Genomic DNA, 14765 nt, shown 5'->3' with positions numbered 1-14765 from the left:
AAACTAGTAGATTCTTTTCCTTGTCAAATTAATGCCCTATCAAGGCGAGATGTGATATTATATATTATAAGCTGGATGTTTCCTGGGCATGACTAATTGTTTGTCCAGTGTGCACATATAGAACAGAAGAAAAGAACCTATTTACTATAGTACTGCTCTAGGTAAAAGATGTCAATTCCTGAGCTTTTCAAACAAGATGTATGAGTCAAGAGAGTAGGGGGGCAGAAAGGTGGTAGATGCTGTATCAAAATTGAAGGGAAAATACAACTGTCTAAGATCGCTGCTAAACGGGCATTTAGATGGAAATAATAGTGGAATTGAATAAGTTACATTCATTATTACCTTCTGTAACAACTATTAACTCCTCATATGCCCATTGTCTGTCCTGGCATAGCATTAAAGGACTTTCTCTTCATTCACTTTACTGTTCTTTCACTGATGTATCTTCAAATCCACTGTTAGTTTCCTTTCTAGTTTCCCGTTGAGATCTGTTTTTCATTGACTATATCTCATCTGGTTTCAAAGTATATCCTCACAAAGTAGCATAGTGCATCAGTTACTACAGTGATCTTCTGTTCCCAATGAGTGGGTTTCAGACCCCAGTCTAGTATTTCCGATGTAGGTTTGCTGTACTGTCCTCAGATAACTTCAGAAAAAAACCACTAACATATTAGTGCAAGGTGCAGGCAATTTCTTACCTCCACTCTTCTCCTACTGATTTAGTGTCTCATCTTTTTCATTCTTTGCTTGTGGGACGTTCAGCTCTTAAGTGTCCTCCCTTTTCTTTGGAAGCTGGAAACTCTAGTTCCAGATGCTCATGCTTCATGTCTTGTGGGGCTGCTGATGCATTTTATGTAATTAGGCAATTCATTAATCTTTGTTTATTTAGTTTTGTACTGGGCAAGGGGAACAATAACAGGGTAGGGGGTGGATGAAGATGCTAATGCTGCCTGTGGGTATGTGCAGAGAAGTGGTGGGAATAGGATAGGACTGACAGCTACAGCATCAAGAGGCTGTACTTGGGGAGGATGGAAGTACAGGAAAGGGCTTGTAGGTGGATTGGTGGAATAGGCAGAGAAAAGGAGAGTGGGGGATAATATGTCTGTAATTATTAATATTCATTTTCCTCATAACCTATTGCATCAGTCACTGCCAATATTGAACTTCAACAACAACAAAAAGATTCAGTTATTGATAATGTAATGTAAATGGAAAGATAAAAAATCTACTCACCAAGCAGTGGCAGGGGAACACACACACACACACTAAATGATTTAACTTGTACAAGCTTTCGGAGCACACTACAACAATCAGTTTTCACAAGAATATTTACAGTGAGTGCTCCAGCCCTGAAGTCCAAACACTGTAACACTTCATTCTCCCTATGTTTCAATGATTAAAAACAATTAAAGCATCATATGTTGCAAATTTTACAAATGTAGATGATGAGAATACTGTCTGGGAGCAATGTTTCCAGATAAGCGCATTAGAAACTCATTTTTCCATGAGCAAACTTCCTTTCTAGGTAAGGATTCGACAGGCACCTACATGTAGGCTTGATAGCATTCATTACACATTCAGGAATGCGTTTGTTGTCAGTATAGAAATTGTTATTCTGCAGACTGTTGTGAAATGGAGTGTAGTCAGAAAACGTTGAATAACATAGGTTCTTTTTTCACCACCATTGATACAAATTCAGAAATGAAATATTGGGGAACTGCACTACTAAATGGAAACGAAATCTAAAAATTAAATTGTTGATCACATTTGCACACACACACACTTAAAGTAAAGCAAATCTTGTTGGGCTGCATGTTCAACAGCAACAGACAGACAGCTTATTAAGCAGTCATGCCAACATAGAAGGTTGCAGTTAACTTGGCAGATCACATGGCTGCTTTCGCGCGTGGCCCTTTCTTTGGTTGTTGAAGATGTTGTCATTGATTATGACTAGGTGAAAAAGGGGGGGGGGGGTTGCTTGGGATTGTGGGTGGTTAGCAAGGATTCCTCTAGATAGCCCACGAATACGTCAGCATAAGATGGAGCCATACTGGTGCCCATTGCATAGTGACCAGGGAAGGAGATTGTAGGTTTGGAATCAATGAGACATTGGGAAAGGCAGTGTTCAGTAGCAATCAGATCATGGGCACTGGGGATACTAGTGTAGAGAGAAGTGACATTAACAGTGACCTACCACAACAGGTTGCTGCTCACATCATATGCAGCTGCAGTCTTGCCTTGCAGAGCATATTGCTGCTCACGTCAGATGCAGTTGCAGTCTTGCCTTAGCAGATGCAACAGTAGGCGCATTTTTGTGTGTATGTGAGTTGTTGGTATGTGAATGTGTGAGAAATCTACTTGTTTCCTTATTTTTGTTATTCCATCATGGTCTTTCCATTGTTTGTACTTAGTTTTGTGTTTCATTTTCAAGTAGGGTCTACATTTTTCTGGATATAGCTCTAGTGATTTACTTTGTCTCAGTAAGATGTTCAACATAATACTTTGAAGCCACAAATAGGACCCATGTACAATCTGCGTGGTAGAATTTTGCACAGGGAACAACTTATCATAGCTAACACTTGGTTTAAGCATCATGAAAGAAGGTTGTATGCGTGGAAGAGGCGTTGAGACATTGGAACATTTCAGATAGATTATATAATGGTAAGACAGATTTCGGAACCAGGTTTTAAATTGTAAGACATTTCCAGGGGCAGATGTGGACTCTGACCACAGTCTATTGGTCATGAACTATAGATTAAAAAAGAAGAAACTGCAAAAAGGTAAAAAGACGAGGGCTAGTAGAAATCCTTGGGTAACAGAAGAGATGTTGATTTTAATTGATGAAAGGAGAAAATATAAACATGCAGTAAATGAAGCAGGCAAAAAGAAATTAAAAAAGTCTCAAAAATGAGATGGACAGGAAGTGCAAATTGGCTAAACAGTGATGGCTAGAGGACAAATGTAAGGATGTAGAGGCATATGTCACTAGGGGTAAGATAAATACTGCCTACAGGAAAATTAAAGAGACCTTTGGAGAAAAGAGAACCACTTGTTTGAATACCAAGAGCTCAGATGGAAAACCAGTTCTAAGCAAAGAAGGGAAAGTAGAAAGGTGGAAGGAGTATATAGATGGTGTATACAAGGGCGATGTACTTGAGGGCAATATTATGGAAATGGAAGAGGACGTAGATGAAGATGAAATGGGAGATATGATATTGCGTGAAGAATTTGACAGAACACTGAAAGACTCCCTTCTTGCAGCAGTGTACCATAGGTCTCTAGAGGAGCGTAGCATTCCAAAGATTGGAAAAGGGCACAGGTCATCCCCATTTCAGGAAGGGACGTCGAACAGATGTGCAGAACTATAGACCTATATCTAACGTCGATCAGTTGTAGAATTTTGGAACACTTATTATGTTCGAGTATAATGACTTTTCTGGAGACTTGAAATCTACTCTGTAGGAATCAACATGGGTTTCGAAAAAGATGATCATGTAAAACCCAGCTCGCGCTATTCGTCCATGGGACTCAGAGATCCATAGACACGGGTTCCCAGGTAGGTGCCATGTTTCTTGACTTCCGCAAGGCGTTTGATACAGTTCCCCACAGTCGTTTAATGAACAAAGTAAGAGCATATGGACTACCAGACCAATTGTTTGATTGGATTGAAGAGTTCCTAGATAACAGAACACAGCATGTCATTTTCAATGGAGAGAAGTCTTCCGAAGTAAGAGTGATTTCATGTGTGCCGCAGGGGAGTGTCATAGGACCGTTGCTATTCACAATATATAACATCAGAAGTTCACTGAGGCTTTTTGCGGATGATTCAGTAGTATATCGAGAGGTTGTAACAACAGAAAATTGTACTGAAATGCAGCAGGATCTGCAACGAATTGGCGCTTTGTGCAGGGAATGGCAATTGAGTCTCGATGTAGACAAGTGTAATGTGCTGCAAATATATAGAAAGAAATATCCTTTATCATTTAGCTACAATATAGCAGGTCAGCAACTGGAAGCAGTTAATTCCATAAATTACCTGGGAGTAGGCATTAGGAGTGATTTAAAATGGAATGACCATAGAAAGTTGATCGTCGGTAAAGCAGATGCCAGACTGAGATTCATTGGAAAAATCCTAAGGAAATGCAGTCCGAAAACAAAGGAAGTAGGTTACAGTACACTTGTTCGCCCACTGCTTGAATACTGTTCATCAGTGTGGGATCTGTACCAGATAGGGTTGATAGAAGAGAGAGAGAAGATCCAGTGCACTTCATTACAGGACCATTTAGTGATCACGAAAGCGTTACGGAGATGATAGATAAACTCCAGTGGAAGACTGCAAGAGAGACGCTCAGTAGCTCAGTATGGGCTTTTGTTGAAGTTTTGGGAACATACCTTCACCAAGGAGTCAAACAATATATTGCTCCCTCCTATGTATTTCTCGCGAAGAGACCATAAGGATAAAATCAGAGAGATTAGAGCCCACACAGAGTCAAACAATATATTGCTCCCTCCTATGTATTTCTCGCGAAGAGACCATAAGGATAAAATCAGAGAGATTAGAGCCCACACAGAGGCATACTGACATTATCTTTTCACGAACAATACGAGACTGGAATAGAAGGGAGAACTGATAAAGGTACTCAAGGTACCCTCCGCCACACACCTTCAGGTGGTTTGCGGAGTATGGATGTAGATGAAGAAGTCAAAACAAGGCCCCGGGTGTAGACAACATTCCATCAGAACTACTGACAGCCTTGGAAGAGCAGGCCCTGATGATACTCTACCATCTCGTGAGACAGGCAAAATACCCTCAGACTTCCAGAAGAATGTAATAATTCCAATCCCAAAGAAATCAGGTGTTGACAGGTGTGAAAATTACAAAATTATCAGTTTAACAAGTCATGGCTGCAAAATACTAACACGAATTCCTTACAGACGAATGGAAAAACTGATAGAAGCCAACCTTGGGGAAGATCAGTTTGGATTCCATAGAAAATTTGGAACATGTGAGGCAATACTGACCCTACAAATTTTCTTAGAAGATAGATTAAGGAAAGGCAAACCTACGTTTCTAGCATTTGTAGACTTAGAGAAAGCTTTTGACAGTGTTGACTGGAATACTCTCTTTCAAATTCTGAAGGTGGCGGGGGAGAAATACAGGGAGCGAAAGGCTGCTTACAATTTTACAGAAACCAGATGGCAGTTATAAGAGTCGAGGGGCATGAAAGGAAAGCAGTGGTTGGGAAGGGAGTGAGCCAGGGTTGTAGCCTATCCCCGATGTTACTTGATCTATATATTGAGCAAGCAGTATAGGAAACAAAAGAAAAATTTGGAGTTGGTATTAAAACCCATGGAGAAGAAATAACAACTTTGAAGTTTGCCGTTGACACTGAAATTCTGTCATAGACAGCAAAGGACCTGGAAGAGCAGCTGAACGGAATGGACGTATCTTGAAAGGAGAATATAAGATGAATATTAACAAAAGCAAAATGAGGATCTTGGAATGTGGTAGAATTAAATCAGGTGGTGCTGAGGGAATTAGATTAGGAAATGAGACAAAGTAGTAAATGAGTTTTGCTATTTAGAAAGGAAAGTAACTGATGAAGGCTGAAGTAGACTGGATGTAAAATGTAGACTGGCATTGGCAAGGAAAGCGTTTCTGAAGAAAGAAATTTGTTAATATCGAGTATAGATTTAAGTATCAGGAAATCCTTTCTGAGAGTATTTGTATGGAGTGTAGCCATGTATGGAAGCGAAACATGGACAATAAATAGTGTAGACAAGAAGAGAATAGAAGCTTTTGAAATGTGGTGCTACAGAAGAATGCTGAAGATTAGATGGGTAGATCACATAACCAATGAGGAGGTACTGAACAGAATTGGGGAGAAGAGGAATTTGTGGCACAACTTCATCAGATAAAGGGATCGGTTGGTAGGACATGTTCTGACGCATCAAGGGATCACCAATTTAGTATTGGAGAGCAGTGTGGAGGGTAAAAATCATAGAGGGAGACCAAGAGATGAATACACTAAGCAGATTCAGAAGGCTGTACGAGGGTTGTACCAAAAGTAAGGTTCCCAATGAGCTACAGCTTTGAAGGAAGGTGCTAGGCTAAATCTGACAACAGTGCCTTGTGCAGTGGTTCTTCCACTGTTGAGCCCGCCCGACCGCGATTCACTATATCGCTGACTGTTGACTTGGCAGCTGTCAGAGATGAAAGTGTTGATCGCCACTCCCACCAAGTGCGAGGTTCAAACAGTAATCCGGTTTCTCCATGCAAGGAAGTTACCACCCGTGGAGATTCTTCGGCAACTGATTGAGGTTTATGGTGAAGAGTGCATGTCCATTCAGCACATTGACAAATGCTGCAGGGCTTTTGCTGAGGGTTGCACGGAAGTTCACGATGAAGAATGGAGTGGATGACTGCAGGTTTTGGATGCGATTGTCTAGAAGATCAACAGTGAGCTGCTCAAAGATTGGAGGATCACTGTCCATGAACTTGTTTAACACATTCCTGAAGCATCCCATGGCACAATTGAAAGTACTTTAACAGAAACGTTGGGTTATCGCAAGGTGTGGGCTTGCTGGGTCCCCTGGATGCTGTCTGACAGACACAAAGAGCAACACCTTGACTGCTTGCAAGTTTCATCCACAATGTTAGGGGGGAGGTAACAAGGAGAAGTTGTTGGAATCTATTGTCACGGGAGATGAAAAGTGGATGTTTCATTAGACCCCTGAAACAAAACAACAATCTAGTCAGTGGCGTCACTCCGGTTCACCGCCACCAAAGAAATCCAAACAAACACAGTCGGCAGGAAAGGTTAAAGAGACCGTGTTTGGGATCGGAAGGGGGTACTCCTCATCGATTTCATGCAACCTGGGATGACAATAAACTCAAGACAGACATTGTGAAACATTGACCAAACTCGGGCAAGCAATCCCGAATCGCTGGAGAGGACGAATGAAGGAGTGAATAGAGCTCCTTCACGACAATGCTCGACCCCACATCGCTCGTCAAACACAGGAGCTTTTGAAGAAATTTGGGTGGACTGTTATGCCCCATCCCTCATACAGCCCAGACGTAGCCCCCAGCAATTATCACCTCTTCCCCAAGCTAAATGAACACTTAGGTGGCAAACACTTCAAGAGCAACGATGAAGTCTGAGAAAAGGTCACACGCTTCCTCAACAGCTTGGTGGGAATTACAAAAGCTGGAGCACCGTCTCCAAAAGTCTTGAAAAAAATGGAGACTATGTTCAAAAATAGACAAAAGTGTAAGGTTTTCAATGATGTATAAATTAATAATATTAAACAATGTTTTCTATTTGTAAAAAATATGAGATTCTTACTTTTGGTACAATCTTCATAGGTTGCAGTAGTTACTTGGAGATGAAGAAGCTTGCACAGCATAGAGTAGCATGGAGAGCTGCATCAAACCAGTCTCTGGACTGAAGACCACAACAACAATATACAGTACACATTTATTGTCCATTTTATTTTGTAACACAATTTCAGTACATTTTGCAAAAGATTTTGATTTTCATGTTGGATATGAGTGATATTGGAAGCAGATGTGAGTTGTTTTAATGACTGTGCACACATTTTGAATGTTAGATTTTCTATGTAATTACTCACCATATTCTAGAAGATCAAATCCGATGGAGTTACATCAGCTGAATGAGGAGGGCATACTGTTGAAGAAACATGTACTGTGTGACGTGTCTGACTGGTGCTACATGCTGAAGGAGTATACATTCAGTAAGGATACAGTTCTGGGAGTTATGCCCCTTTGTGTGGGGCTACAATTCGTGTTGTGGAAACATACTACAGACACATCCATACTCCATTTGGCATTGGAAGAAATGACAGAGCTCAAACATTATTATTCTTCTATTGCTCTGTAGCTCACTATTCTCTTAGGCTTTGTGACATCTTTCATGTTTCAGAATCTTGTAATAAGAGTATATGGCAAAATTTACAAAGTAGAAATAATGTTCAGATACAAATAAACACGTTTTGTTTCACTTTTGAACCTCTTTATATGCAATCAGTGTCATCAAAATTAACAATAGTGATAATAGTACAAACTTGGGCAATGTCATTAAGTAGTACAAGAAAATAATGCAAGATAGGCACACTGCATATTTCAGTAAGTGACAACAACAACAAAAACATGCCTAATACAGCAATTACAATATAAATGAACCACATAGTTAAGCTACTGATAAGGTGATAAGTAATTAAATAGATAAATGAGAATAAGTACATGAAACAGTAATAAAATAATTACACAGTGTGGCATACATAAAGTTTGTTGTTAATATATTGTTAATTTTCATAAGAAATGTGCCCAAGACTGGTTATTACTAAATTATAATTAATGTTTGTTAGCAAACTCCAGTGTAAAATTTCATTCCCCCCCCCCCCCCCCCCCCCGTGATACAGGCTGTTAAACTTCATTTAATTTTAGCCTACTATCCACAAACTTTTTCTTAGTTTTTTCCACAGGGAGAAAAGGAGACAAACTGATTTGGGGTTAGTGTATTGTTGAGACGGTAAGTTCCATCTTGCCCACTTAATAGTACCAAGAACTGTACTGGGATCAACAGCTTGTCAACAAAGCTGATACATATCTAAATGTTGCCTTTAAACAAAATGGAATTTGAATGATACATGGACATTTTATTTCATTTTTAATTATTTCTTCTTCTGGAGATGGTACAAACACAACAGCGTGCCAGCTGGCATCAGGTAGGAAACTGGAAGTCTCCAAATATTTGAAAACAAAGTAACGGCGTACTTCATTAGTCAGTCCTTCTACAGTTTATCAGAATGTCTGAGCTCAGAGATACTTTGATTTCTCCAGTACAGGTAGCAGAAAACATTCTGTTTAAAGTTACGTAATGCTTTGTTGGAAGTATTATGTAAAAACAGCAGCTTAGTAGTATAAGAGGAGGAGCAGTATCTTTTTCCAAAGATGCAGTTTTTATCATAGCGGATTAAAAAATCGTAATTCAGAAGTAATTCCTATAACTATCAATATGAGTAGATCAGAAGTAGTCTTTGGTAGCTGCTTTTGCCTATTAATGTTTGATTGGGCTCCTCCTACGTACCTGAAGGTCTCCTTCATGTTGGGATGTACAGAACATGTTGTATGTATGAATTAGTAAATATTCCAAATATTTTCTTACATTGTAACTCCTCCAAAATTTTATACTTCTCTAGGCATGGGCTTCCCTTCTGCCATCATTAAAATTATTGCATGCTGTTTAGATTCATGTAAGAATGAACTGCTGTCATTGGTTTTACTGAGGAGGGGGATGAATTGATGGAATTACCTATCAGGATTCCATCAATTCATCCCCCTCCTCAGTAAAACCAATGACAGCAATTCATTACCTATCAGGACCCCCCCCCCCCCCCCATGAACCATGGACCTTGCTGTTGGTGGGGAGGCTTGCGTGCCTCAGCGATACAGATAGCCGTACCGTAGGTGCAACCACAACGGAGGGGTATCTGTTGAGAGACCAGACAAACGTGTGGTTCCTGAATAGGGACAGCAGCCTTTTCAGTAGTTGCAAGGGCAACAGTCTGGATGATTGACTGATCTGGCCTTGTAACAATAACCAAAACGGCCTTGCTGTGCTGGTACTGCGAACGGCTGAAAGCAAGGGGAAACTACAGCCGTAATTTTTCCCGAGGGCATGCAGCTTTACTGTATGATTAAATGATGATGGCGTCCTCTTGGGTAAAGTATTCCGGAGGTAAAATAGTCCCCCATACGGATCTCCGGGCGGGGACTACTCAAGAGGATGTCGTTATCAGGAGAAAGAAAACTGGCGTTCTACAGATCAGAGTGTGGAATGTCAGATCCCTTAATCGGGCAGGTAGGTTAGAAAATTTAAAAAGGGAAATGGATAGGTTGAAGTTAGATATAGTGGGAATTAGTGAAGTTCGGTGGCAGGAGGAACAAGACTTCTGGTCAGGTGACTACAGGGTTATAAACACAAAATCAAATAGGGGTAATGCAGGAGTAGGTTTAATAATGAATAGGAAAATAGGAATGCGGGTAAGCTACTACAAACAGCATAGTGAACGCATTATTGTGGCCAAGATAGATACGAAGCCCACACCTACTACAGTATTACAAATTTATATGCCAACTAGCTCTGCAGATGACGAAGAAATTGAAGAAATGTATGATGAAATAAAAGAAATTATTCAGATTGTGAAGGGAGACGAAAATTTAATAGTCATGGGTGACTGGAATTCGAGTGTAGGAAAAGGGAGAGAAGGAAACATAGTAGGTGAATATGGATTGGGGCTAAGAAATGAAAGAGGAAGCCGCCTGGTAGAATTTTGCACAGAGCACAACATAATCATAGCTAACACTTGGTTTAAGAATCATGAAAGAAGGTTGTATACATGGAAGAACCCTGGAGATACTAAAAGGTATCAGATAGATTATATAATGGTAAGACAGAGATTTAGGAACTAGGTTTTAAATTGTAAGACATTTCCATGGGCAGATGTGGACTCTGACCACAATCTATTGGTTATGACCTGTAGATTAAAACTGAAGAAACTGCAAAAAGGTGGGAATTTAAGGAGATGGGACCTGGATAAACTGAAAGAACCAGAGGTTGTACAGAGTTTCAGGGAGAGCATAAGGGAACAATTGACAGGAATTGGGGAAAGAACTACAGTAGAAGAAGAATGGGTAGCTTTGAGGGATGAAGTAGCGAAGGCAGCAGAGGATCAACTAGGTAAAAAGACGAGGGCTAATAGAAATCCTTGGGTAACAGAAGAAATATTGAATTTAATTGATGAAAGGAGAAAATATAAAAATGCAGTAAATGAAGCAGGCAAAAAGGAATACAAATGTCTCAAAAATGAGATCGACAGGAAGTGCAAAATGGCTAAGCAGGGATGGCTAGAGGACAAATGTAAGGAAGTAGAGCCCTATCTCACTAGGGGTAAGATAGATACTGCCTACAGGAAAATTAAAGAGACCTTTGGAGATAAGAGAATGACTTGTATGAATATCAAGAGCTCATATGGAAACCCAGTTCTAAGCAAAGAAGGGAAAGCAGAAAGGTGGAAGGAGTATATAGAGGGTCTATACAAGGGCGATGTACTTGAGGACAATATTATGGAAATGGAAGAGGATGTAGATGAAGATGAAATGGGAGATATGATACTGCGTGAAGAGTTTGATAGAGCACTGAAAGACCTGAGTCGAAACAAGGCCCCCGGAGTAGACAACATTCCATTGGAACTACTGACGGCCTTGGGAGAGCCAGTCCTGACAAAACTCTACCATCTGGTGAGCAAGATGTATGAAACAGGCGAAATACCCTCAGACTTCAAGAAGAATATAATAATTCCAATCCCAAAGAAAGCAGGTGTTGACAGATGTGAAAATTACCAAACTATCAGTTTAATAAGTCACAGCTGCAAAATACTAACACGAATTCTTTACAGACGAATGGAAAAACTAGTAGAAGACAACCTCGGGGAAGATCAGTTTGGATTCCGTAGAAACACTGGAACACGTGAGGCAATATTGACCTTATGACTTATCTTAGAAGAAAGATTAAGGAAAGGCAAACCTACGTTTCTAGCATTTGTAGACTTAGAGAAAGCTTTTGACAATGTTGACTGGAATACTCTCTTTCAATTTCTAAAGGTGGCAGGGGTAAAATACAGGGAGCGAAAGGCTATTTACAATTTGTACAGAAACCAGATGGCAGTTATAAGAGTCGAGGGGCATGAAAGGGAAGCAGTGGTTGGGAAGGGAGTAAGACAGGGTTGTAGCCTCTCCCCGATGTTGTTCAATCTGTATATTGAGCAAGCAGTAAAGGAAACAAAAGAAAAATTCGGAGTAGGTATTAAATTTCATGGAGAAGAAATAAAAACTTTGAGGTTCGCCGATGACATTGTAATTCTGTCAGAGACAGCAAAGGACTTGGAAGAGCAGTTGAATGGAATGGACAGTGTCTTGAAAGGAGGATATAAGATGAACATCAACAAAAGCAAAACAAGGATAATGGAATGTAGTCTAATTAAGTCGGGTGATGCTGAGGGAATTAGATTAGGAAATGAGACACTTAAAGTAGTAAAGGAGTTTTGCTATTTGGGGAGCAAAATAACTGATGATGGTCGAAGTAGAGAGGATATAAAATGTAGACTGGCAATGGCAAGGAAAGCGTTTCTGAAGAAAGAAATTTGTTAATATCGAGTATAGATTTAAGTGTCAGGAAATCCTTTCTGAACGTATTTGTATGGAGTGTAGCCATGTATGGAAGCGAAACATGGACAATAAATAGTGTAGACAAGAAGAGAATAGAAGCTTTCGAAATGTGGTGCTACAGAAGAATGCTGAAGATTAGATGGGTAGATCACATAACTAATGAGGAAGTATTGAATAGGATTGGGGAGAAGAGAAGTTTGTGGCACAACTTGACCAGAAGAAGGGATCGGTTGGTAGGACATGTTTTGAGGCATCAAGGGATCACCAATTTAGTATTGGAGGGCAGCGTGGAGGGTAAAAATCGTAGAGGGAGACCAAGAGATGAATACACTAAGCAGATTCAGAAGGATGTAGGTTGCAGTAGGTACTGGGAGATGAAAAAGCTTGCACAGGATAGAGTAGCATGGAGAGCTGCATCAAACCAGTCTCAGGACTGAAGACGACAACAACAACAACCTATCAGGATTCCACTGAAAAAATGTAAAATGGTGTGAAAAGAATAATAAATAAAAAAAACTGCACACCACAATAGCACGCAACTGTGGTGTTATTAGCATCTAGTCATGTGTTGTATGAGGAGAATAAAAGGCAAAACTCATCTCTCTCTTTCATAGTTTGAGAATCTCCTAAACAGATACATGGTCTTGCTGAGTTGACGTTGCGAATGGGTGACAGCAAGCCATTGCATTTTCCAAGGACACACAGCTCTACTGTATGGTTTAATGATCATGGCATTCTGTTAGGTAAAATATTCGAAAGATAATGAGACACTTTCACTCATGCTGTGCATGATTTCAGAGATCATGTGTCCATACGGTTCACAGGCCCGCTTGTAGAAGCCACCTGGGTCGGCCTCCTGGAATGCTCTGGTGAGCAGCCAAAGAAAGAGTATTATTTAAGTGATTGAAAATGAGTGTTCTGCCAGTTCTGTAACCTGTATTACTGTCGTCCAGTCAATGTGTCCAGTGGTACACACAAACTTACTTCATTGTATCTTACATTTGGTCTATAAATTGTGTTTGTTCTTGCATAGCAAACTTTGCAGCAATCAAACATTGGAAAATCCAGGATGAAATGTAACAATATTAGAGAAGGAAAGTTGCTGCTCACCATATAGCGGAGCTGCTGAGTCGCGATAGGCACAACAAAAAGATTCACACAATTATAGCTTTCGGCCATTAAGGCCTTTGTCAGCAATAGACACACACACACACACACACACACACACACAAATGCAACTTGCACACATGTCTGCAGCCCCAGACAACTGAAACAACACTGCAAGCAGCAACACCAGTGCATGATGAGAGTGGCGACTGGATGGGGATAGCAGCAAGTGAGGGTTATGTTATCTCTGCATATCAGTGTCAGTATTAAGTCACCTGAAAACAGCTCGAAGGGAGAAATACTCCAGTCTATCATTGCCCAGCTGCAAACTTTTGTGGAACAACAGCAGGCTCTTGACACTGCTCTCAATCAAGTGGCATATGTGTATTCAGCACAGGTTACTCTCCAGTCAGTGCAACCATTGCCCTTTCCAGCATATGATGACTCGGCTGAAGATTGGGACTCCTACAAGACATGCTTATGCCAACATTTCCAGGTTTTTTGCTGGATGATGCAAACCTGTGTAGGGCTTTCTTTCTTACCTTGGCTTTTGCCACGCATTTCTCAATTGTTGTGCCTTTGCAAGAACCAGGCATCCCATCATTTGATGAAATGTGCAAGCTTCTCTCAACCTATTAGTGTGACAGAACTCAAGTTATTGCGACGCATGTAGAATTTTACCGTTGTCAGAAACACCCAGACCAGTTGTACAAAGCATGGTGAGATGGTGATAATTACAGCCTCATAATTCAGCCAGGAAAGAAAACCAGGAAGGGCTGGACCAGTGGAAATTTTACACACTTCTGGTAGAACGCAAATTTATTTTACACAGTTTCAGTCGCATAGCACCCAATAAGCTTTATTTTTTATTTATTTATTTTTAATTTACTGAAAGACCAAGTAATGAGAAACTCATTTAAAATTCAGTGCCAATCTAAATAATTTACAGAAAATTTAAAGTTATCTTTACCCCAAGATGACTTAATATTCCTTAAGGCAAAACCCACTCCATGTAAGGCACAGATTGGAATAAGGCTAAAGCCGCAATAAAGCCAGATGTAAATCTAAACAACAATAACAGAACAGATCAAAAGAGCTGTAACTATCAAATGGTGAGAATAAAGCATGATGTAAACTTGACTGATATATATAAAAAAACCTGAAACAATACTTAACACAACAAAAAACAATTTAACACCAATATGCAGGCAAGATAATTTTAAACCCACAAAAAACATATCAATTGATTTTTAACACATTTTCCAATAATACAAGAATAATTAAGTTACAACAGATTAAGGTATATGTTGGGATCCCAATGCACATAAAAATTCGCTTAAGCTGAAGACCACAAGATAATGGATCCAAATTCAAAATTATTCCAAGTGTAAAATTAACTTGAACA

This window comes from Schistocerca nitens, chromosome 4 (genome assembly GCF_023898315.1).
Source record: "Schistocerca nitens isolate TAMUIC-IGC-003100 chromosome 4, iqSchNite1.1, whole genome shotgun sequence".
Classification (NCBI taxonomy): domain Eukaryota; kingdom Metazoa; phylum Arthropoda; class Insecta; order Orthoptera; family Acrididae; genus Schistocerca; species Schistocerca nitens.
The sequence above is the reverse complement of the archived record's forward strand: the minus strand, read 5'-3'. Positions refer to the sequence as shown.